The sequence below is a fragment of the Nylanderia fulva genome, unplaced genomic scaffold, assembly GCF_048542155.1.
Source record: "Nylanderia fulva isolate GAGA-0341 unplaced genomic scaffold, ASM4854215v1 Scaffold17, whole genome shotgun sequence".
Taxonomy (NCBI): domain Eukaryota; kingdom Metazoa; phylum Arthropoda; class Insecta; order Hymenoptera; family Formicidae; genus Nylanderia; species Nylanderia fulva.
In genome coordinates, this window is record NW_028189945.1 from 669,360 (window position 1) to 691,595 (window position 22,236).

General features: G+C 35.2%; 1 protein-coding gene and 1 long non-coding RNA gene across 4 annotated transcripts in view; one reads left to right on the forward strand and one right to left on the reverse strand.

The window, feature by feature from the left end:
• Positions 1-22,236, forward strand: part of LOC146723750 (uncharacterized) — a 45,598-nt gene that overhangs the window by 23,294 nt on the left and 68 nt on the right. Inside the window, exons 4-5 of the long non-coding RNA XR_014924372.1 lie at positions 21,378-21,465; positions 21,784-21,967. This is a non-coding gene — a long non-coding RNA (uncharacterized LOC146723750). The remainder of the gene's footprint in view (positions 1-21,377; positions 21,466-21,783; positions 21,968-22,236) is intronic.
• LOC114938204 (uncharacterized) overlaps positions 1-22,236 on the reverse strand; it is a 55,405-nt gene that overhangs the window by 22,667 nt on the left and 10,502 nt on the right. Inside the window, exon 2 of one of the 3 annotated variants that reach the window (XM_029312047.2) lies at positions 3,999-4,016. The exons of the other annotated variants lie outside the window; for them this stretch is intronic. The gene's annotated coding sequence lies outside the window, so the exon portion shown is untranslated. The remainder of the gene's footprint in view (positions 1-3,998; positions 4,017-22,236) is intronic. 3 annotated transcript variants of the gene reach the window in all.

A 22,236-nucleotide genomic window follows, 5' to 3' on the forward strand; every position in this document is an offset into this window, starting at 1 on the left:
CAAATGTATGAAGACTCTAGGAATTCAATATTAATAAAAAACATTAATATATTATCTATTATATACATATTATTTACACATGTATGTGTAATATATATTTAGTAATTTTAATATTTTATATTAATTATTTAATATTATACACATATATTATATGTATACATATAACATGTAATAAATAATATAAAAAATATTAATATTACTAAATAATAATACGAGATACCTGTTGAATGTCGAGAAATTTTCGTATAAAACAGTTTTAGAAATCTGCATCCTATAACGCATCTTTATAAATAAGACGGTATCGTCGTTATATACTTTCTCTCTCTCTCTTTCTCTCTATTTTTTTTTCTTGTTTGAGAGATACACAACGTCAAATATATTAGAGAATCCGAGGAAATAAAACGCGCGCGTGCTGGATAGATACCTTGATATAACACGCGAGTGAAAGAGCGCGCAGAATTCTCTCTCTATAATACACATACCGCTTAAATTATTTATGAATTACATCGTGAATCGTTCTATAGATTTCTCATTTTTGCGCGACCGGAAGCCCCACGAACCAGGAAGCGCGACCTCTCTCCTCTTCTCCTCTCTCACCTTCTGTCTATTCATTCGCAAATGCTTGCGAGGGAGATTTATGCATCCAGCCGACATTCGCACACACGCAGGTGCGGTTTTACTTCTCGGAGAGGCACAGCTCGTTACTAGAAATCTAATAATCTATTCGCCATTTGTGTTGTTGGATTTTGCCCGTGTAACGGGTCAATCTTTAAAGGGCGAGCTCGGAATTAAAACAGCTGATCGTGCCCCGAACACATACACACATATATATATATATACGTATATACAATAGGTAAGATGCATTTAATCGTGCATTTAATTTCTCCGGCCACCGTTCGCAGAGTTTCTTCGAATAAGAATATCGCGACGATTCCGGATCCACGTCATCGTCATCCTTGTCGTTCTCGATTAGTAGGCGTCGCCTGCGCACGTGTCATTGTCGTCGAGATACGCGTGACAGTTGTTCCTCTTATATTCGGATTATCGCGTGCGCTCTCGCGATTCGTGGGCGGAAGACTTGAATCGACATCCGGGGATGCTGGGGACCCTAAACTTGGCAAAGACCTCGAAGAGGCAAAACTAAAATTGTTACATCAAAGAGATATGGACATATATTTTTATTTTATTTTATACATTTTTATTTTTATTTTAATCTATTGGCAAATGCGTTGAGGAAAGATACAAATATGATTGAACTGTCGCGTGGAAAAATAACGTTATAATGAATAATCTCGTCAAAAGTGTGACGTCACGTCAAAGCGACCGATCGGATCAATGTGCACCTAAAACAGCGACTCTATCGTGATGGGGGAAGCGGTTCTTGTTGAAACTTCCGGTTTTGGCGCCGAACATGACTTTCCAATAAGGTCGATGGTGCAGCAGACGGCTGTCCCTGGCATCTGCGACGATTTTATATATATATATATATATGGTATACCTTCGAGACGCCGACTCTCTCGAAGCGAAACGCACAGGCTGCCAGGTACGAGCGGAGTCAGACCTTGTGACGCATCGCGCTTATCTACACGCAATATCTCGAACGTCCATCCATGCGGCACCATCCGACACCGATAAAACGACAGGGAGATTCGTCGTAGGACTGATCTCGAGTCCGATTAGGACGCGCGACCGGAAGTACACTAAAGCGAACTCGATGTCGATTGATGGACTGGAGTAATGTTGAAGACGTGAAGTGTGAATTATAAAGGTTAATAATAATATGAATAATTATGAACCGTAAGGGAAAAAAAACCTTGTATAGATAAAAGAGAAAGATTCTATTTCAACTTTAAATTAATTTTTTTTCCAGAAATTAAAGAATATTAAGAATTTTAACTAGAAAATTTATAAATATATTTTTAAAAAATTCTATTTAGAGAAATTTTAATTTATTTATTCTAGAATATAAATTTAAGGGAAAATTTGAGATTTTGATTGTTTTTTTCAATTTGTATTAACTGAATATATGTATATATCCAAATGTGCGAATGATAAAGCAGCTATACCGTCATTTTAATGATGTATCATAGGCGTGCCATTTCATCTTTCAAGGAAGGCAGGGTTCTATTATGTCAGCGTAACCGGCTATTACAGGGGCCGACCTGTCATTAGTCTCCCATTGACGTCATGCACCCTTGATATAGAAGGGGATATTTAGTTATGGCGTTTTAGATGCCATAAGCACAACAGCCATTATGATTCCAGAGTACACAATTTTATTTATTAGAATTTTATTTATATGCATTATATTTTTTTATTTCGAACAAAGTATATTATTATATTTTTAAATATCAAATTAATATATTAAAAAAATATAAGCTTAGATTTTCAAAGACGATTTTTTCCGAAATATTAAAAAAAAAGAATTGGTGAAATTTAAAGATAAAATGATTTCAAGTCCACACTTTTTACTGACAGTCATCTTGATAAATCTTACTAGATTCTTTCGTGTGATTATTTGCACTAATGAACATTAGTACAGAGGTTTCATTGTATCTTATTATTATTGACTCGTGTTACGCTGGTTCGAACTTTACGCTGGTTGGTACTTTTTATAAGAAATTTTATAATTCAGAACTTTATTAAGCTATCTGATTTGATTTCTTAATTAACTTAAGATTTAATTGCCAAGATATTTAATGATGTAAATGAAAAGTTTGCGCGATTCCCCATCCAGAACAATTCTGTCAAGGGAAGAATTAATTTTTTTCTCATTTATATATGCATATAAATAATTTATTGGCAAGGAAAGAAAATGACTCTCATTGCAGAATATATATATATGTATGTGTGTGTGTGTGTGTATGTATATATACACATTGTCAATGACACTTCAGTCATCATTCAGATAAAATATTTCACAGTAATTATATCCTTTTTTTAATGATGTTGCATTCGACGTACGCAAAAACGAGAAACGGAAGTTACATTGACTTTGGAATTTACACAAACGAGCACAATATATTAGGCTAATAACATCACGTATATCTTATCGTAGCTTAATTCGCTTGCGTTAATAATTTTGAAGCGTGTACATTATGCGAATTTTAATAAATGCGACTATAATCTGAGCGGCGGTCTTTCGCCATCGCCGCACGAAACGCACCTGTGCGTACAGAGCGTGGGTTATGTCGGCTGCCGTATATACTTACTTTATCGCGATAACCGGGATTTTATTATATGTAGGTTAATGCAAGCTGACTCTTGATTGAATGCATCGTGCGAGGTCTCGATCGAGCTCGCCAACAGTTTTAAATTATTAAGACTAGATTACATTTGTCAGTATATATATATATATTTACATAAATAAATATATATAATAATTTAAAAATGAAATAAAATATATAATTAGAAAAAATTAAAAAAAAGTACAAATAAATTAAATTATATATTGCATATATAAAAAGAATAAACTTGACGTGCAATTTAAATTGCGATGTTAACGTTTATAAAGAAAAATGACGATTAATTGAGAAAAATATAATATATTTACATAAATAAATATATATAATAATTTAAAAATGAAATAAAATGATTAGAAAAAATTAAAAAAAAGTACAAATAAATTAAATTATATATTGCATATATAAAAAGAATAAACTTGACGTGCAATTTAAATTGCGATGTTAACGTTTATAAAGAAAAATGACGATTAATTGAGAAAAATTGAATCGACGCAGTAATCATTGATTTATGATATATGACACAGTTGTTCGCGTTAAATTGTTTGAATACCACGTTTCAAAATGCGAGTGAAGAATACGATTAATGAGAGGGACTAAAAATAAGCATTACTGTCACCAAGGGGATAGGTAATTATAATATAAAACTCGCCGCACGTCGTGTCGCCTTCTGTGTCTCATCGCGATTCCCTGTCCACTTCCTTCGGGAACACATCGCCGGCAGCCGCCGTGCAGATGTTCTCAATTTCATCTTACCTCTTTCGTCCGTAGAATCTGTCAGTGATAAGCAATATTCGACATTATTTATCAACTGCGAATAAGTTGAAAAAGGATTAATAAGATTAGTGATGAACTGATGCGAAAAAGTCTTCGGATTTGTCTTAAACTGATATTAAAATCGAGTATTTTACTTAAGTATTTATATCTTATATAATATATATTAATTTAATATAATATATTATATTAAATATTATATTAATACGTATATTATTAATTTATGTATATTAGATTAAATTAATACATATACATATATTATATGAAGACTTTTCTAACTTCTTGGTTTTATCCAACAGATAGGATATTTTCGTGTTTTTTTTAAATAAGTTCTGAAAAAAGAGACGAAGATATGCTATCTGTCGGGTATAAAACTTACCAAGAAGTCGGAACAACCGGCCCTAAAAAATTCTATGAGCACACTGAAAAAAAAAATCATCGCATTTAACAGAATCTGCGGTCGAATACGTGCAAATAAATATCAATGTAATAAGAACTAAATATTTTGTTTTCCTGTGCATTATATTTTTATTGTATAAAAATTATACAATTTGTTAAAAAAGGAAATACTTTTTCCCCACTTCACTCGAATCTCTTCGAAGTCTCTCGCGGGCCATTTGAGAACCGCTGTCAACTCATTGGCAGGTCGTGTCTCTATACCTTTCGACCGATCCGATGGCAACACAACAGGCTCTGAGAGCCGAAAGAGGATGTGTGTGTGTGTACGCGCACGGTGTTAGAACGGTCCACATTAGCTAAAAAGCCCCGAAAAAGTCGACTCCTTCGCGCGCTGTCGCCGCGAAATCTTGTTCGCCGGCTTGATGAAATATTATTTGCGCCTCGTGTTATATTGGCCGCGCCACATGCTTGTTGCGACCGGCCGAAAAACAGGGCGACGACGCGAGTGGAGAAGAGGCTTTTGACGGTGACACACGCACACGCGAGTGTCACCGTCCGCGAGCCGTGGAGACACATGGGAACCGAGGGTCCTGATCCTCGTAAAAATTCACTTAGCTCTCTCTTTCTCTCTCTACATCGAATTATCTGCCCGACATCGCATTCATTAAGTTCCATTTGCGTCGAGGGACGACGGTGTCTCCGCTCTCTATATCTGCGCTCGTGCAGCGTATTTTTAATGCACAGATGTATACGTTGTATATGGAGTACGAGATGACCGATGTGTTTGTGAGAAGTGTTACGAATAATATTATTCGGGAATTTTTTTTCACTTCCATTCGATTAAATTATATCGCGATATAAAAGGAGCTTCAAAAGTGATGTCGGAAAATTGCGATAATTGGGAAGAAAAATTATCGTCATATTTATGGATATTTATTTGTTAGTTTTGAGAAATTTTTTATCAGAAAATTTATTTTTTAGGTTCGACAGCTATGTATTTTAATTATATTAATATATATATTAATTTAATATTCTATTGGTATATATTGCACTTTATTGGATGAAATAATTTTTACGAAATTATCTATATAGTGTACATATATTCTTTTTATTCTCAATTTTCTAATATATCATCACTTTTGTGGAAGAAACAATATTACATACAAGTGTTTAGCTTTTTTACTCCTATACTGTTTCTCGAATGGAATAGTCGGAGGAATTTCTCAGATTCAAAAATTCAAATCCAGATTCAGGATTGAATAAGTGTATATAATACTTTTCCGAAGCGACATTTCAGGAAACTTTAGTATGTTTCGAGATAGCAGCAACGAATAAATATAAAGTGCAGTATATACGTCGCGCATAGAACACTTTCGCGCTTTCGCGGGCGTGTGATTATATATACGTGAGAAGGAAAAAATCCGAGGCGCATCGATTCATTCATATTATTGTCTTAATCCGCCGGTGTAGAGTATCTTAATTATTGAATTTATTAAAGCGCGACGCGTAATCCTCCTTGCAAGAGCTATATAATATAATCTCTCGGCGCACATTGCAGTAATACGGTCACGTCCGCTCTCGCCGAGAAGTTAATTAGAAAACAAACAGAAAATTAACGCGAACCCGGCAGCGCGAATTCCCCACGGGCAGCCGTTACTCGCGATTTATCGTAACCCGTCTTGATATCAGGTCTTCTCTCGACCGGTGACCGGTTTTGCTTACGTCGTCGGTCGCCTACGTTGATCGACGATCGAAAATCGCCGATGAATCCGTTTCTCGTATGCGACCGATCCTTAGCTAGGAAAAAGCTCCAGGAATGTATCCTGAATCTTCGAAGATATTATTATAAGATACCATTTCATGTGCCGCAGCAGTTTGTTGCTGCATTGGTGCAATGAAGTTCAATTGAACGAACAGCGAAGCAGAAGAACACGCAACTGGTTGATTCTAATTATTATTATTATTTTATTTTAGTTAAATAATGGATTTTAAGAATAAAATAGATTATTATGAGAATATATAAGCAAAAATTATAATTTTAATTTTGAAATAATATATAAGAGAACAAAGAAATATGCTTTAATAAATTTCGACCACGTGACTGATTTGCTGCTGCGTATGAAATGCACCTATAGATTTTCTTTTCATCGGATATCTCCAGCTTCTTCTCGCGTTTATTGTTGCATCTTCACTCTAAGTGCTTATCAGAATAAAAAAAAGTATTGTAATAGTGTCTTGTGTCAAACACTTGTCTCGATCTGTTATAAAAATTATTATGTAATATATTGTTTTTCCTACAAAAGTGATGATATTGGAATTAAGAATAAAAAAATATGCACGCACGATAGAATTTAATTTCTTTGTATTATTATTTGAATATTAAAATAATTTTCAATAAAGTGCGATATAATTGAGTATTTTATTTAAATATATATATGTATACATTATATTATAATATGTATATATATAATTAATATAGGTGAAGTCTGACAAGTCTAGAGTGAAGATGCCATTTTCTCTCGTCGAAGAATCATATTATAATTGAACTGAATTAAATAATTAAGCAACAAATTATTTTCTCAGATGAAGATGTTATTTTCTCTCGTTGGAGAATCGTAATTGAACTTGATTCAATTGTAATAAAAAAAAATCGTTAGATTATAATAGGCTTTAAATATTTGTTGGAATAAGAAGTATTTTATACTTGAATTATTTTGACAGTTCTCTTTAAATTACAAGAAAACCCTAAGCTTTCCGTATATGGATCCGCTCCTGGAAGGAGCCAGCTTCTCTTCCGCGACGAGGGACAAACCAGTTTGGTTGTCGACAGAAAGAGGTGCGAGAAGGGGAACGATCGCGGAAAAGCACGAAGAAATCATGAAATATCGCTCGATCTCGCGCGGACGTTTAACCCGTTAACACGCGTAAGGAGGGATAAAGAGACGAGAGGTATTAATCGATCATCGCCTTCCTGGGATTTCTTTTCTTTCATTTGGAGCGATATTCGCGTTAACAGCGTATGTATACTATGTGCAGTTATATATATATATATGCGTATTACACGAGTTTTTCGAAAAAAAAAATAAATAAGTAAAAAAATCACACGGACTGTGAAAATCTTTGCGACCGTTAATCTTGATTTATGATAAACGCGATATCTGGTCTTTCTCTCTCTCTTTCTCGGCGACCGATCGCGCCGGCTATAATTGGATTGTATGTGTACTTCATCTGCAGGATGCGAGACCGGTAGATCTCTTCGAGTCCTTTTGGTCCTGGACACGGAGAAAATAGCAATTACGCGATTCAAAAGAGCGGAGAAATGGATTTACGATATTATTATATGTCTATCGACAATTTTTTACCTCTCTATATTCGCGCCTTTTTCGGCTTTTCGCAGCGAAAAGTGCCTTTTCATGCATTTACGCAGCATGCTGCAGCAGCAAATCAGTCACGCGATCAAAATTTATCGGAGCATATTTCTTCGTTTTTTTATTATTTCAAAGGTTAAATTACGATTTTTGCTTTTATATTCTCGTATTAATCGATGTTTAAAATCCATTTACTAATATAATAATAATTAGAATTCTAAAATAATATTGATTAGCCGGATAAATTATTTTAATTTGATTTTTGCATTTAATTGGGACTGTTCGTGTTGAACTATTTTTAATAATTTAAATTTATTGTTAGCGTATTTCGCCTTTTAATTTTGACATAATTATTTAATTTATTTTGACATTGTATTGCGACTTTTTATTAGAATTTTTATTTATATCTATTTATTTATTATAATGTTTATTGCGCACTGAAGAAGACTGAGTACAGTTCGAAACGTTTGTAATTGATTTTTTTAAATTAAAGTTTTTCCAAGATTTATAATAATTTGTTATTTGCTCGTTACACATGGCCTCGTAATATTTATTAAGTTATAATAATAATTAGAATCCTTTGCTGTTCGTTCAATTGAACTTCACCAATAGCAACAAACTACTGCGGCGCAGCATGCTGCACATGAAATGATACCTGAACGCGGGATGACGATTTATTTTTTATTGAAATTTCGACCTAACTGGCCAGTGAAATTTAATTAGAAACACTGCGATGCTGTCGAATCAACATCTTGAAAGTTACACTTGAAAAGGACCCGTACCTAAGGGTCGAAACGTAGTGTTTCTAATTAAATTGTACTGGCCAGTTAGGTCGAGATTTCAATAAATTTGTATGGTTTTACTCATCACTTCATTAATTTTATCGTGATTTATTTTTTGTTTATGTGTTTCGAATCAATTTTTTATCTCGAAGAAAAATTACTCTCTCTCGCGAAGAGCATCCGTTATATTCGTATCATCAGTATTTAGCAGAGTCGAGAGTGTATATATTTATCTGCACAATTTTGCGATACTTAATTCGATAAGCGCTCTACCGCCTTTACTTATCAATCACTGATATATATATATATCGTTAATTATGTTACATTTGTGTCGTTTATATATACGCAGAATTCATAAACAGATAACATTAGCGTGATAAATTGCGAGTATAACATCGTATTTCGATAAAATGAATTAATCGCACGGAACTCACGACATATAATAATTAATATCTCGCATTATACTTGTGTACACGTCACAATAATGTGTTTATTTCGACCATTAACCATATATTTATCAAACGATATATAAAATTTCGCATTTACGAGACCGCATGGCGAAACAAAAAATTGTTCGAAACATTCTTCGTCACGTATTTCTGCATATATCATAAACGCTACCAATGTAATATCTCGCTCTAACACGTTATCGCACACTCTGTCCCATAAATATTAAAACGAAGGCCGTTTGACGTTTGAAAAGCCACGCGGAAATCGTTCCCAGCGATTTTCTCTCTTTCCTTTTTCCCGCATTATCACCATAAAATATACATAGATACTGTATATAAAATCGAGTCCACCCACGTCTCTTTCCTACTCTCCCGTCGCACATTTAATTCCACGGTTCGTTATCGTCATTAATAGATCGCACACCCGTTCGCGAGTATATAGGAGCGAGTAAATCTTAATTAGGTGTCAGCCTGCGCTGCCGCGACAAAGAGAGCAAATTAAGAACGCGGATCCGTTAGCCTCGGATCGCTGCATAATATTATATATGCATATGACGCGTAATTTGAGAGAGATAGAGAGACCGGTTGGAAGACGCGCCGAACCGATATCGGCTACGATTCGATCGTTTTGGCAAGGCTCGTCTCTTGTGACGAGCTATGAGATTCCGTCTGTACTTAAGCAACTATGCTTAGAAAACTTGACTTCGACGTAACTAGCAAATTTTATTTAATTATTTCACGACGTTTCGACTATTTGGTTGTGGTCCTTTTCAAGTGAAATTTCTACAACATAATATTACACAATAGTTTTTAACATACGAGAACTCATTTAAGTGTTAAATTAATAAAATAAATATAAATTTTGTAAACATACCCATCAATTAAACCGAGGTTAACGTAACAACACACTGGTGTTATTTAAAATCGAAAGTTAAAAGTTAAAAGAGGAACACGTCCCATCGTTATGATGTTGAAAGTTAAAAGTTAAAAGAGGAACACGTCCCATCGTTATGATGTTTCGTCAACGACTAAATTTGAAACGCGCCACTAAACAATCTTAAGCAACTATACTTGGCAAGCCGCAGTTGCACCCACCGGATGTTTACTGAATAATCAGATCGCGAAATGCGCACACGCCGGCATCTCGTGAAAACCGGTCCTGAGATACGTGTGTATGTGTGTGTATATATATTATTGGGAAAATAATCGTTTCGCTTAATTAGAACGATCGATTTGTGCGATCTCCAGAGGTGATTTCCGCGGTATATAGAGAGAATTTCTCCGAGGAATAAGGACGAAAAATGTCGGCGCAAAATTGCAGACTTAAATTGCGCGAAATAGGAGCGTACATATGTTATATTTTATTAAAATAAGCGAATAAATAAAAATGTTTGGTGGGCGCAGAAAATTTGTGGAACACTGTACCGTTTGCTTTTGATATATAAATAATACTTTTTATATCACGTTGATCAAAAATCCAAGTCGAATTCAAGTTATGATAATATTTAGAATAGTTATATATTCGAATTTTAGATTGAGTACCTATTTCGAAATAATTTAGTATTTCTAAGTACTCGTCAAGTACTTAATCCCACCCCTAATATGGACTTATACATTCGCAAAAAAGAAATCTACAAATTATTAGCACCCTCATATAAGTATGGTACATATACCGGTTAGTTAACTAGATCGGCGCGAATCCGCGAAAACGTAAAACGATTAAGCTTATAAGAGCGGGTGCGCAAAAGTAATCTTTTATTCTAAATAACGGCGGGAGATTTCGCGGCGAGATTTTTTTCAAATTCTTTCATGACATTTTTCGCCGAGAGAGTAACGACTCGTTACTCGCGGTATTTATACTTTGCCGGGACGTATTTATAATGCGCGACCGCGATAAGCGTTTCTCTCTCTCTCTCTCCATCTTGTTTCTTTCTTCTTCCTCTTCTAAACCGGTCAAGCGCCAGATCGGCATAAATCGCGGATATGGCGAGTAAGAAGATCCGCGGACGGCGCGCGCGACGATACTTTTCCCTTTATCATCCAATTAACGATAAGGCTCCATTACGTTTATTCGCCTCGGCGGCGGACGATTTTATTATTGTGTGGATGCAGCCGCGATTTTATCGGCCGGTTCGTACGATATCCGTGCAGCTAATCTGCAAAGTAGTTAAACCGTCCGATGCGCGACTTTGATAAGTCCGTTCCCTTCTTTTCTTCATCCTTTTTCATTATCGCGCGATAACTTCATCCTGGACACGTGTTGCTCTCGTAAGTACGTAACAGTACGCGGGAAAATAAGCTCGCACTTGTTTAAGTTAGATATATGAAGTTGCACGTTAAGAGGACGAGAAAAGGGGCTAAAATTGCTCGATTAGAATGGAAGAAATGAGAGTTAACATAGTTTTCATATACTTTTCTCATTTATTTATATTATTATTTTATATCGTCATTATTTATTATTTATTTTAGCGTGAGAAAGATATGAGTATAGTTAAAATTTATGCGTCGGAGGAGATTAGATGCATTCTTGGTTAACATCTCGAGATTCTCGACTATGTAATGACTCTCCTTGCGACTGACACGATTGACAAAGTATATGTATATATTTGCCACACGGCAGAAATAATTGCGGTCACTCTCGGAAGCGATCGATCTGTAATATAAGCGGTTGGCCGATTTACGTCGCGAATAAAGATTTATTACGTTGAGAGAGAAAGGAAGAGAGAGAGAAAGAACGACGGCTGATATATTGAAACAAATTGACATAATCGTGCGACCGCGTGATAATTACGTAATTCGCCGTAATTACAGTTTATATATATACTTACAAAATGCGTCGCTGCGCGAAAGATCAACAAACTTAAAAGGCGCACATTTATATTTTTAATTGAAAGTTTTGCTCTTTACATCGAGTACAATTTTTTTCCAGACGACAACCAATCTATTTCGATCGTCACTGCGAAGAAGTGAGGGTTTTTTTGCCGCATTCTTTTTTTCCCTCCTCACATCATTCACAATTCTCGCATACTAATGATTAATAAGTGCCCTTGCGCCGCAAGAAAACAAAATTAATTTTCTCATAACAACTTGCAAGTTCGCGCAATCGGCAATAGTGCTGTAATGTTTCCGGGATTATCCTGCAGCTACCGAAGGATCTACCGGATCGCGTCTCGCTCGAGTGCATCCGATCTGCGAGATGCAGCGGCGTTGCATCGCGTGTCGATTTTTTTAGCGAATCGCAAAGCGATTTTACCGTTAATCGGCTTACGCAATCGCGCGATATATCGAAGCCGTGCACGCGAACACGCGTGCCTCGCCTCGAAATCGTGTTTTCGAATTTGCCGCGAAGAAAGGGAGAGAAAGATAGAGAGAGAGATATCGCGCGAGAACTATTAACGTAAGAAATTAGAAATATTAGAAATTAGGAAATCTTTGCGAGAATAATATACGCGAAGATTATAACACCGACAAGAGATAAACACGAGATAATAACAATTATCTCTTGAATGCTGATTATATCCGTAACTTTAGATGGAGCGTCTCAAGAGCCAGATTGTAAAAGCGCTTGCTTGCTCTTCTCGTAATTTTTTTTAAACAAACAGAAATATCGGCCGCATAGCGCGCGATCCGAGGAAAACAAGAACAACATGCAGATCGAGGAAAGTCTTCTTTCGAATCCTTCGAGATGCGATCCTTCGCAGCGACATTCCCGCCGGCGAAGACGCATTAAGGCGAGATGGGAATCCAACGTGGAGTTTTATTAAGATTTAATGGAGTTATCGGGTTCTCTCCGCGTTGTCTCTCTCTCTCTTTCTCTCTGCCGAGACGAGGCTGTGTTGCGATCCGTGCGAATTTATGGCCCGCGCTGATGACTTACCCTCGGCCTGTGAGAATCCGCCTGAGGGTGAGCCGGACACGACCAGTAACTATCGCGTAGCTAATATACCGCGTGTGGCGATACAATTTAACTCCTTGGCGCCATAATATTTATTTTCATTGTAATTTGTAAGAAAAAAATCGTATGATTTCCCTTTTGATACCATAATTCTTTATGACGTCAACAAGAGACCAGGAACCTTAATTGAGAAGTATTTATATATATAATTTATATATTTGTATACCGAAGAATTAATATGAGAATATAGGAGACATTTTATAATTAATTAAATTTATATAACTCTAAGACATTTGACACTTTAAAAGAAAGATATATATATATTATATATTGTATATATAAAAATACTTAAAGGTATAAATATTGATAGGATGCAAAATATTGTCAGATTGTCTTTTGACAGTTCTCGAGTGTCAAAAGTTAAATATAAACTGTTTTTCTTCTATATACAAATGTATAATTTAAAGCTTGTTTCCCGAGTAATTTTTAGTGGATCTTATTTTAATTTATTCTCATATATAGATGCACGATATTTTTTTTTATATATATATAAATGGTAGGGGACGCGTCAAACTTTTATTCTCAATTCTTCGGAAAAATTTGTGACGTTGCATCTCCTGAAAGAAAATTTTTATCCGATTTATAAATGCAATCATAGCCTCGGATTCGAAATTGCGCCGTCGACGCAAAAATAGAATTAATTAACGTCCGCGTGATCGATTGCGAATTAATGCGAGTCGACGGAAGACGAGATAACGCGATAAGAGTTTTTTCTAAATGCATATCTTCGACTTTGTTACGCACAGAGAATAATTATAGTCGATAAGAAACATTTATTTCCTTTGATAATTTTGCGTGCTCTAAGTGATAAAAGAGGAAAATTATTTAATGGTGTCGCATTATATTCAAAAACCCTTAAGATGGGAGTACTTTTATATTCTTTTTTAATTTTCAAAATCACCTACAATTTTTTTATAATCTATAATTTTTTTACGCCGATTTATGCTTTATATAATATTTGAAAATTGAATAATTTATGGAAGATATTTTATATTTTGATTTAACATAAATCATAATTTTAATTTTACATAAATTATAAAATATCTCGTAAAATATTCATTTTCGATTATCTTACTTGAATAACTTTTATACATGAAATAATGCTGTGAAGAAAACTCATAATGTTTTGAAGAAAAATAATGCATAATTTGTAATTAGCAGCTATATACTTTTTTCTACTCGCATGACACGCAACGCTTCGTGAATGAAGGCGCTTGAATAATCGCGGACGATGAATGATGGCGAGTTCTCTCTTTGTCTCGACTTCCATCAGGAACTTTGATACCCTCGACAGTCGCAAGAACTGCCGGATTAAACGTCGACGTATCGCCGATATAACGAATGTCGGCATTACGAGGCGAGTGCGTATCGCGCTCATCTGCGTGCCCGCGATATCGCTGGAATGCGCGGCCTCTGATACGCATTGCACTCTCCGTCGTATCGCAATTCCTATCGGGGTCGGTTCTCTGCCGGAGCTGCCCTAAGACTCGGTACGCTCAGGCCTTTTATATCTCCACTTTCCCGGTGGAAAACTTTTGTACGATGATGCGCTACGAGGGTGTCGACTTCTCGCCGATTGCGCGAATAATCCGATAACACGCTTTAATCTTCAAGTATCTTAATCCCGCGATCGTCGTCAGAGTCGGTCAATTTTCTCGGAAAAATGTTCCATAAAAAAAATCTTGTAATATTTTCGAGATATTTTTATTTGAAATGTCGTCCACTTCTCGATCGTATATCATAAATGAAACACGTGGTTCACTCTTCTTCCGGGGCACGCGAATAGGAATATTATTTATTCTAATAAAAGATTTATATTCTAATGGTCATCGCAGATGCTTCTATCGGGAGAAACGCCGCGGCTCGTGCAATTAGCGGTCCGCAATAAATAATTTAAGCGGGTTTAATTAATGTACGCCGCTGTGCATCGCGTTAAACAGAGAAAGAGAGACTCCTTTAAACGCTCTCTTCCTTCGGGCGTTAATTAACACTGCGATGTAGTTGTATCGTTTGTCAGTTTGTTAAAGCGATGGATTTTTTTTAAATCTCCGATCATCTCTTATTTGCAGTCTCCTTATATAGAGAATTTTGTGAAGTTTTGGTTCGCAGAATTGGTCAGGTGGTCGAACTATTTCAGGAACCAGGGCATCGCGAACGATATGAGACTCGAGAAGAAACCTCTGCTTTTGCAAATTATATGTATATAAGATTACAAAAAAGTGTAAATACGCAAATATATAAGATTAGTAAAAGTATATGTATCCAACACGAGAATCGCGCAATTGCACGTTTAATCTCATCGAAATAATGATAATGGTCGACGCTCACGTTACATATCTTATCCTCGCGATGTGGAAAACAGTTATATTCTCACGAGACGCGAACGACGGCTCCTGCGGATTTATGGAAGGTAGATGACGCGAGTTAAAATTGTAAGCGCGCCGCTGCACATATATGTATATATATATGTATATACATATGATGCATATATATTTTTTTAAATTTATTTATATGCATTGCATCGTGCATGTTCAGCTCGCCTTCTCGGCGAGGTGTTTGCGTTGGCCTAGTGCCGAGACACGTTTGCAAAGCGAAATTAATTACCTCGTTCTCGACGTAACGGGTCTTCGGCCGATACCGAGAGAGAAAGAGAGAGAGAGAGAGAAGGAGCCCGGCCGATACGATTTTATCGGATTTTATTGCGGATTTACAGTTGCCGCGGGAAAGCTGCGCTTTCGAGACACTGTCAGGATTAGCCGCGTTAATCGGCCGTAAATCTGACGTATGTATGACATTCGAGACGCGCGTGTGAGTCGAATCGAGATCGAGACGCAAGGGAAGAACGTCGCGTCGTAAACGCGCTCGTAATACCCGCTCCTTCGTCAAGGACTTACACCTTGACTTGGGATCCTGTAATGTTCTGTAATGTTGATTGATATGGTCGATTAGATTTTAGTCGAGATCTCTCTATATTATTTTCTCTGTCGTACATATTTTTTAATCACGTAACGCGTATAATGATTTTTCCGAACGTTTGACAGAAATCAGCTGATCGTGACAGGCGAAGTAAATTTTCTCACTCGCGCTTACCAATACTTTTTGCTCTTCTCTTTTTCTTGTTCTTAAACTAAAATCTCGTATTCATAAAATGTGTGGAAAAATTAACCCGCGAATACTCCGGATGTTTGTCTGTCCTGCTAATGACGTCATTGCCATCGAGATGGATGGAAGGTGGAGGCGTGTAAAAAGGTCTGATCCTCTTCGAGTCGCATCTTTAAAGTGATAATTAATCTCGCGAGTTAATGGCGATGCATATATCGCTTGTCCTTTGAAATTTTTAGTGGATTTTATTTTGGGGGTTTATGGAGAAATTGGCAGACCGAATCAATGTCCTGTCTGTCGAGAACGTTAAATTTTAATGGATCTCTCTCTGGAGATCGAGAACGATAGATCGACGTGCGAGCAGTCGAAGTTAAGCTTAATACATTTATTTATGATATTCGAATCGTAAAATGCTCTGAAAGAGAAATTTATCGACATGTACTGCCTTTAATTTTTAATCTATGAATTGGCAACGGTTGTCAGTTAAATTAATAAATTAATAAATTTTTTTCATAATTTTATCACTGATATATTAATAAAAAATTTATAAAATTATTTAAAATAAATTAAAGTGAGTATAATCGATAGAAATATGTAGAATCTGTCAAAGTGACAAAATATATTTAAAATTTGAAAGTTTTTAATATAAAACTTTAATTAGTGTTTTGTCGTATTTTGAACTTCATTATTCATTTTATTGCTTTCAAAATAAATGATCGTATATTAGAGATCGCAAGTACCATTAGCAATGACAAGTTGGGCGATAGACTGGTACGGCATGAATGGAAATAAATGGGTATCATTAAGATCTGGAAAGAGATAGATATTAGACAGATCTCTCAGACACACGCCACGGCGATTAAAACGTTAAATTAGACATTACTTTCAGGAATCGGATTGAACGATATATATAATCGACATTTTTTAAATAAAATCATATAAAATATATACTTTTTATATTTAAAGGAAAAATGAAATTAAAATATTTTTATGCCCCGTCATTGGACGACAATTATCCATTTACAGGATCGTTTAAACGGGGCTCCTTAAGAAACGATTATAGATCCGTAACTAAATAAGTAAGATGTAAAAGAGCAGGAGACATGGATAAATATAAGTTTATCCCGAAGATTTCTCTTTTTCTCTTCTTCACTTAGATAGACATAGACATCCATAATTATGGGGAAGGCGTATATTATTATATGTTTATACATACTTGAAATGTGCGATTAATACATATTATAGGATATTTGTATGTCTGATAAATGTTAAAATACTCTAGAACGGATGAGGAAATAGGCATTGCATATATGAAGTTTAATTCAACTCACACAAACTAATCGTTATAGAACTTTAAAGCAGCGATATTATTATCAATATAAGAAAATGTGAAAAAATCCACACACAATATAGAACTAATAAAAAAGTGCAAAATATACCTACAGATAATATTTTACTACAGAATTATAAGCAAGAAAGAGAGTAAAGAAAGACAAATCGCGTAATTACACAACAAATTATTTATTTATTTTATATTTAATGTTATTTCATTAACATTCAATTTCGTTTTGAAGTCTCGTGTTTGTAACGGAGTATTCGTGTCAGAAACGCTAACGAGAATCAATTTCCGATCGACGTGGCGGAAAAGCATCTTGCGAGAGATTCGTTGTGAAAAAAAAATCCACCAAGTAAAAAACAAGTTTTTCGGTGAATATCCAATCCCGATGGAGGAGAGCTCGGCGAGCAAACGCGAGTTCTCGCTCGTAACTCTTAATCCTTACATGCGTGCAGCTACAACTCACGCGTCTCTCGCAGTTTACGTATATAATCACGCTTATACAGAAGAGCAATCTTGTCCGTATAGGCATACCGGGTGTCACCGGGCGAGACCGAACAAGATGGGTGCGGCCGAGAGCTTTGAGAGCGTTTAGAGAACGTCCGGTCATTGCCCAGCGAACTCACGTTAAATTAATATCCCTCTCCCATCGCGACTCCGAGTTTTAATTTATCCGAGCAAAGAGCGCGAGAGGATGAATTATATCCACCATTCCTTCGGGAATACTAGCTAGAGAGCGTGTTAATTTTTCTAGGTACATTATCCACCTGCGATGGAGGTTTAAATCCAAAATTTAATTCTATTACGATACTTGAACTCAAACCATTACAGTGTATTTTCTTTATTAGTGAACACTTGGTTTTCTTGAATTTTTACTATCCGATTCAAGAATTAATTTATATAATATGTTATATAATAATAATTCTTATAATCTTAATATATAATATATATATATTTTTTAAATATATATTTATATATTAAATGTATAAGAAATTAATATATGCATACATATAAATATATATTTTTATTTAAATATATATTTATATTAAATGTATAAGAAATTAATATATGCATACATATAAATATATATTTTTATTTAAATATATATTTATATTAAATGTATAAGAAACATACACAACGAATTTCTTTCAGAATAAATTCGAGAAGTTTATGCATTCTGATTAATTTTCAAATAGGGGAAACGAAGTTTGCGAGCAATTTTTTAGTCTGAATGATGGCAAAATTGCTCTCACAAAAATTACCGGGTCTCTCTCTCTCTCTCTCTCTCGTGTTCATTGAGTGACCCGCTCGGTTGATTCGATCGTCGAGAACCTCTCACGAATTTTATGTCGCTAATACGGTACGTACAGGGCGAAACCAGTTTGTCGGCGCTTTCGAAGGCGACGACGTCGGATGTCGAGGACGCCGGACAAGATCCCGGAAAGCGTCCCTCGGACCGGATCAAAGGGAACGTAAGGACGGGAAGGGGATGGGAGGGCGAAAGGGGACGAGTCGGGTGAAAAAAGGAGAAGAGAGGATTAACGGACAGCTCCCTGAAAATTACATCGCCAGCTAATGAGACGCCTTTGGGACCCGATCGGGCAGTCGAAGAATCGAGAAAGATCGACGCAATGAAATCGAGGAGAGAAAAAGAGAGAGAGAGAGAGAGAGAGCTCGACTTCCCTTCGGGATGAACGAAGAATCGTTCACTTTGCTCGTGAAGTGCAGGTGTGCGTTTAATCCTCTCATCGACAGGATCCTCTTTTCTGCTTTTGCTCTGTTTGTTAAGTAGCGATCGCGAGCCGAATTGCCGCGATACCGGTTTTAACACGTCAGTCGCGAAATTTACTCCGATTATTGTCCCCTTCGAGAGAGAGAGATCGCATTATTTCATAATGAAAAGATACTTATCAATATTATTATATAGTTCCATCGTTATGTCATAGAACTATTTTCTTTGGATTACAACGAATGATATATAACAAGCTAAAATAGTGTTTTAAAATACTGATTCGATTATTTTCTTCGGATTAAAAAATTGTGCGCATTTTTTGCAAATTTAATTAAAAAATTTAATTTAATAAAAGTGATTTTTATCGTCGAAATTTATTCCGATTATTGTCTTCTCCGAGAGAGATGGATTATTTCATTATGAAAAGAAGATATTTTATCGCGTTTTTTTCTCTATTATTTAGGTATATTATTTTATCACAGAACTACTCTATACTGTTTTACACAGTTATTTTCTCGATTGAAAAACATCGCACGTTCGTCGTAAATTTAATAAAAAGTGAATGTTATTAGCGTAACAAATTACGCGCTGATTATCGCGCTATTATGCATGCGCGATCTTAAATACAAGATGATCTTATCGATCACTGTGTTTGGCAGATAACTCGGCAGTATTATTACGATATTATTATTATGGAAAGTCATCGTGATCTTTATCGATTCATAAGACGATTAACGATCATTTTATGATCTCACGGTAAATGTAAACGTGATATAAATGGCATGGCGTCGAAAGTGAATGTGGTCCAACGTTTCATTTTCACATAATCCGCGCGTAATTGCATTTATAATATTCCATCGTGTTAAAATTAACTCGGAATTAAATATTAATATATCATATACATTTTTTTAATTTGGAAGAGGTGATTATAATCCCAAAATTCTTTCTATAAGCATAAAGTATCGATGTAAAAATACATGCGGATATAATTGCAACAAAGAAAAAAATTAAAATTGAATCAAGCAAGATTTTTTTTCAAATATGATTATGTTGAAATTAAAAAATTAAATACTTATATGCAATATTAAAAAAGATAAAAACAATAAAATTTAAGCTTAGAAAACTTGACTTCGACGTAACTAGCAAATTTTATTTAATTATTTCACGACGTTTCGACCATTTGGTTGTGGTCCTTTTCAAGTGAAATTTCTACAACATAATATTACACCATAGTTTTCAACATACGAGAACTCATTGATTGACTAATTGATGGGTATGTTTATAAAATTTATATTTATTTTATTAATTTAACACTTAAATGAGTTCTCGTATGTTAAAAACTATGGTGTAATATTATGTTGTAGAAATTTCACTTGAAAAGGACCACAATCAAATGGTCGAAACGTCGTGAAATAATTAAATAAAATTTGCTAGTTACGTCGAAATCAAGTTTTCTAAGCTTATTTTCACCACTAGCGACCAATATTAATTTTGATTAATATTAATTTTAATTGATCGTAATAAAATTTAATGTAAGCCATACGTATGCATCTGTGGAATCGTCTAGAGAGAAGGAGAGCGAGATTTTGCCGTCTTCTGTTTCCTCATCGAGGACCAACGATCCAGTTCTTCAATTTACTCGACGACTTCCAGCCACCCCTATCGCGCTACGCGAGCAGAAGATCGCCGGTTTAAATTCCCTCGCCTTTTCCTTCGGAATTTCACACGCGTGCACGCGTAACACGATCCGTTATCTCGCGCGCGTCCGCGACTTTATTCGCGACTCTCGGGTTTCGGGAACGAACGATCGCGGATCGGGTTCGGATCGACGATGTCCTCCGAAGAGATCCCGTCCGATACATAACTTCTTCCGCTACCGGATTGCCTCTGGTCCTCGGTGTGAGAAAACCGGGTAATATAATCCAGATCGTATCTAGGCCGAACGACGTGGGCGAAGTAATGTGGATGTTTTGTAGCGTTTTTTTTGGCAGGGGCCAAGTACGTGGGCGTGGTCCACGATCTCAGTAAAATTAACATCCTTTTTTCAAATTTATATATCTATATTATAAGACAGGAGTAATCTCAGAAACTACTGAATTTATTTATGAAAATATTTTGCTAGTGGATAGCTTAAATCTTTTTGAGTAGGCTATAAAATTCGACGCGTCTCATAATAATTTTTTTGAAAGCACGATTTAAACGTTGCTATAATTTAGATTATATATTTGTATATTATAGGCAACGCGTAAAATTTGGGAGATCCTGACAATCTGAGAGAAGGAGGAGGCCTAGGAAAGGCATCGGGCACTGATGGAGCAATCCAAAGGTGAATATTTATATCGTTATTTGTATATTAATTATTTTAAATTATATTAATTCAATTAATTTATTTGAACAATTTAAATAATGGAAACTTCGAGTTATTATATACATTTTTAAGAGATATATAAATATTTATATGAATTCTATAAAAGTTTTTACCTAAAAAAATTCTTTTTTTATAAATAAAATTATTTGATTATATATTTATATGTATATAGTTTTTTATCGTTAAATGCATTAAATATAAAGTTCGGCGCGTCCAATAATTTTTTGAAATAGCAATTCAAACGCTGCTATAATTTTTTATATTTGTATGTTACAGACAATGTAAAATTCGGGAGTGTCGTTAAAAGTGTCGCGCGTACAAATGCGGGAGTGCCGTTAAAAGTGTATCGCGCGTACGAGTGCGGGAGTGCCGTTAAAAGTATCGTGTCTTTTAATCTACATAACCTGAGAGGAGGAGGAGGCCTGGGGAAGGCATTGGGCACCGGCAGAGCAACCTTAAGGTGAATATATAATTAATTATTATAAGTCACATTAATTCAGTTCATTTGAACAATTTGAACAAGGGAAACTTAGTTATTATATCAATTTTTAAGAAATATGTAAATTATATAAATCCTATAGTGTCTACTTAAAATAACTTTTTTTTTAATTTATAAAATTATTGTTATGCACTAACAATAAATATAAAGTTTGACGCATCCAATAATAATTTTTTGAAATACAATTAGTCATTAATGTGAGCACTGTTATAATTTAGATTTTTTATTTA